Raw genomic sequence first — 4,910 nt, forward strand, 5'->3', positions numbered from 1 at the left:
TTCCCACAAAATTATGCAAATTGCCTTTTTTTGTAGTACATTTACAGGGCAGATGTATGAAGTAATAAAATGGAAGGTGATAACGCAGCAGCCAATCAGCCCCCAACTGTCATTTTTCGACCCACACTTTATGACTTCACCAGGCTTAATACTTCTGCCCCTTAGAGGGTTTCACTCTACTTCTTATTTTGTGCCAATTGCATGGTAAAAATGCTAATGCCAATTTCAGGCTATACGCAAGATATTCAAACCACCCACAAAGGGGCGGAGTGAAAGACAGTAGGGAGGTCAGCGCCAGTGCAAGTGGCGCTCAGATGTATTGTAAGTGGCTACATGCGTGTAAACATGTTTCACAGGTTTTACCTTCATCCAAAAACTTCACCAACATACCTTGTAGTTTATGTCCAACACCCAACTCAGTTTAGCAATGTTTTTGCAAATCATGTGGCCAAAAGGCTTTGAAAATTGCCAGAAGTTTTTGTGAAAAGTTCAATAAAATATTCTTTGATCACATCTGAAGCATTTTTACCCGCATGGAAATTCTAATAAAGTTTGCAATTTTGTTAAATAGAGATATGTAAAGTGACCAGAGATATAAAGTATGGGTCTATCTATTAAGCAGTGGAGAGAGATTAACATAACATAAGCAAATTGGTATTCGCGGGCACTTATTCCTTGGTAAAGATGTTGAAACATATGTCAAATATAATACATTATAATATAATACATTTATTGAACAAAAATTACCCCAAAACATACAGCATAAAAACATGCATTTGCAAAAGGTACAATAAAAGGCAATCTGATCTCACCAGGGCCTTATTCAGATCTGAGCTCAGTACAAATTTGAAAGTGGGATTTTCTTGTGTTTGCAGAGATGCAAACCAAAAGACAGTAAACGCTTTGTGGGCGCACTCTTTTCTTAAACAATAATTTTAATTGTGTATTGTAGAATTCATTTAAAACTTAGCTTTTATTAGGAACTGCTTAAAAAGAATTGGGCGCAATGGAAATTGTAACTATAATTTTTGTAATTTTTATAATTTTTGTTTTGTTGTGTGGTTATGTATCTTGATATTATGCACTATTTTTCAAATAAATCAATTTGGACCACACGTTTATGTATCATTTACTGCATATAATCATCTCAGGTATATAGACCTGAGTGACAGTAGGCTGCAAAAATGAGTTAATCCCCAGGGGTAGGAATTTTTCAGGGGGGATTTGGCTGCCCCACGTCACATATATATGTATACAAGGGCGTAACTACCATAGGTGCAAGGGGTGCAGCTGCTATGGGGCCCAGAGCTGAAGGGGGCCCATCTTTACTGTCTAAGTAATATGTTTTAGATACATTTATCACCATCAGTTGCTAAATAGGGGGCCCTTACAAACTTTTGCTATGGGGGCCTATGAATATCTAGTTACGCCACTGGATGTATATATATTTTTGTTATGCCTGATGGCAGATTTGAGGACACAGACAGTAGGCGGCTCCAAAGCTGCTTATCTAGTGATAATGTGACCCCAAGTAAGTAATACCACACCTGGACTTCTCCAGGGGTCACCCACCTGGATACTGCCCAGGCCCTTCACTGCTTGGCTTCCAAGTTCGGAAGGGTTTTGGGCAGACCAGTGAGGTATGGTGGTATGATGGGTAGGGGTGCAGGTCACAGACAGCTGCTCCAGTTAACTATCGGTATCATAGGTATTTCCTAAAAATGTAATTTTAGACAGCAACCTAAACCATGGTTACACACAATTGGTAAATTGGTAGTACAAAAATAGATATTGTAGCACAGTGCTGGCATCAGGCATAACAAAAATATATATACATATATATGTGACGTGGGGCAGCCAAATCCCCCCTGAAAAATTCCTACCCCTGGGGATTAACTCATTTTTGCAGCCTACTGTCACTCAGGTCTATATACCTGAGATGATTATATGCAGTAAATGATACATAAACGTGTGGTCCAAATTGATTTATTTGAAAAATAGTGCATAATATCAAGATACATAACCACACAACAAAACAAAAATTATAAAAATTACAAAAATTATAGTTACAATTTCCATTGCGCCCAATTCTTTTTAAGCAGTTCCTAAGCTAAGTTTTAAATTAATTCTACAATACACAATTAAAATTATTGTTTAAGAAAAGAGTGCGCCCACAAAGCATTTACTGTCTTTTGGTTTGCATCTCTGCAAACACAAGAAAATCCCACTTTTAGTTTAGTTACTGAACGCTGGGCGCACCACCAACACCACAACTACGAGCATCGGCTAGAAGTAGTTTTTATGTTGGTCAAAGAATAGTTAACCGTCTAATTTACATTTAAATCTCAGCTGTCGCGGGTCCACCACCTGTATTTCTCAGTACAAATTTGTTTGGAAAATGGGCAAAACCATGTGCACTGCAGGTGGGGCAGATGTAACATGTGCAGAGAGAGTTAGATTTGGGTGAGTTATTTTGTTTCTGTGCAGGGTAAATACTGGCTGCATTATTTTTACACTGCAATTTAGATTTCAGTTTCAGCACACCCCACCCAAATGTAACTCTCTCTATACATGCTACATCTGCCCCAGCTGCAGTGCACATGGTTTTGTCCATTTCCCAAACAAGATCAGATCTAAATAAGGCCCCAAGTGGGGTGGGTTGCGGTGGACATTATACTAGAACATGGGGTCCTGGGCTGGACAGCTCGGCACCACCACAACAAGCAATCCGTTCATATCTATTATTTTCTAAAAGGTGCTAAATTAGAATCAGAATCTGGTTGCCATGGGGAACATCCCATCTTCAATAGAACTCTCACCTTAGTAAATAAACCCCACAAGGTAGGAGGGCCCTGCTCTCTATAGAGGAATTGGTATTGATTCACAAGGACAGGTGCTGTTTGTTGCATAATGGTCCCAGCAGATTGCAAAGGTTCTTAACGGGCTGTATGGTAGTATGGTCACTCAGTAATGTTGGCCAGGGGTCTGGAGGATGAGAAAGTGAACAAACTGAGACTAGAGGAGAGTCTTATTGTGGGTGGAAGGACATTCCACAGAGTGGGTGCAGCCAGAGGGAAGTCCTGCAATCCTGCATGGGAGCCTTGCAGCTGCATTCGGGATGGACTGTGCTTGTGGGGTAGAGTTGATTGTTGAGTTGCTAACAGTGATGTAGATATCAGGTTGGTAACTACTACTATTATTATTATTATAATTAGATGTGATTGGCGGATTGGCATTTTCCCATGATCCTTCACCAAGCTACAATCTGGATTCGGTGCGTTGTGCCCAGCTCTGCCTGTTGGATATAACCTCTATGAATTATCAGCATATGCCATACACTGCTCTCTTATAGATAACCCTGACAGGACTGTAACCAAACCAGACAGGGAATCCACAAACTCTCCTCTCCCAGACACTAGGGGTGAGGGACCCGTCTAGAGGAGCTGATTGGTTTGCTAATGACCATCATTCTAGGTAATTACTCATCAGTTCCATTGTGACCAACTTTCTGAATGACAAAAGTCAAGGTCCTCCTTTCCCCCAGGGGTGTGTAGAGGGAAGTGAAGACCCAACGCCATTATCTCCATTCATGAGGGCAGTGATTAATTAGCAATCAGAGGTAGCTGTGGAAGGGCGATCGGCACTTGTTGCTGGTGAGAGGTCGTTACACTGATCTTGGGAACCCATGGCTAATATCTCAACACATTATCACCTGGGCTCCATTACCTCAGCTCGTTCACGTATTAATGAGGCGCCGAATACCACAGATAACCCAATCCCCTATTTAGCCAATTACATGAGATAAATAAAAAAATAAACAGCTCCTACAGCGAGAAGACGATCGCTGACTAAACATGTGCGCTCGCATCTGATCTGGCATTTCATTTGGATTTCACATGTGGTGGAACCCGTCCTATCTGCCACCAGCGATGGAAAGAGTGGCGGGAAATGTTGTTGGGCAGAACCTGATTCTTTCTGACCCCCCCCCCCCCCCCAATCTACTACCTCTGGTGCACAAAACACTTGAATCCCCCCCATAGAGGTGAGGGGCAGTGCTAGCCTTTTGCTGTATAGGATTTGTGTACGCAGGGATAAATAATAAAATGTCCCCGTTCACCCGTTATCTCTGTCCCTTATATGAATAGAACACTGGAGAAAGCTGCCCAACATTACATAATACTACGTAGCACCATATACCCCCCACCTCTCACTACCCTGGCCCCTTATTATATGGGAACCCACATACTGTATGTAAATAGAGATGTTGTCTGTATACAATGCTAGGTTGTGTATTTCTGCTCTCAGGCCCATAGAGGACGTGTCAGCACCTGCGGGGTGTAACTCCAAATACACCTCCTCCTCCTGTGTGGTGAGAGGGGCGACACCTAATTCCTCATACAATCTTCACACCCCCCAACGATAAATCCACAGCGGCCATTAACGTAGAAACTGGAATTGGTCATACGCATTTCAATATGAACGGAGAGCATATCGTACAGTTATGTGACCATCTGGGGTTATTATCTCCTATATATTTGGCTACATCTGTCACTCAAAGTGGGTGTCTGTGTCTATAACGCTCTGTTCCTGGACTTTCCTCTTAATGTGTGATTGCCTTCATCTGTGCTGAACACCTTTCTGAGAAATTAACCTGTTTAAAACAGGTGATGGCAATCATACATTAAGGGGAAGTCTAGAAACAGAGCATTGTGTCCCTCCTGGAGAGGGTCATGTTGGGAGGTATGTGACAGAGAACCAGCCCAGTGAGCCCACAGACAGTGCCAGACACCCACTGCCTTCCCATGTTGCCCAGCACTGCTACTCCACAGCCACCAGGTGAGCGCCCCCCTCCCGCGATTTGCGGCAAAACCTCCCCCCCCCGCGCCCCCCCCCCTCCCGCGATTTGCGGC

General features: G+C 42.7%; 1 pseudogene; it reads right to left on the reverse strand.

The window, feature by feature from the left end:
- Nucleotides 1-1,535: 1,535 nt before the first annotated feature.
- Nucleotides 1,536-1,654, reverse strand: LOC146040042 (5S ribosomal RNA; annotated as a pseudogene).
- Between the last annotated feature and the right edge of the window lie 3,256 nt (nucleotides 1,655-4,910).

This window comes from Crinia signifera, chromosome 1 (assembly GCF_055691185.1).
Source record: "Crinia signifera chromosome 1, ASM5569118v1, whole genome shotgun sequence".
Classification (NCBI taxonomy): Eukaryota; Metazoa; Chordata; class Amphibia; order Anura; family Myobatrachidae; genus Crinia; species Crinia signifera.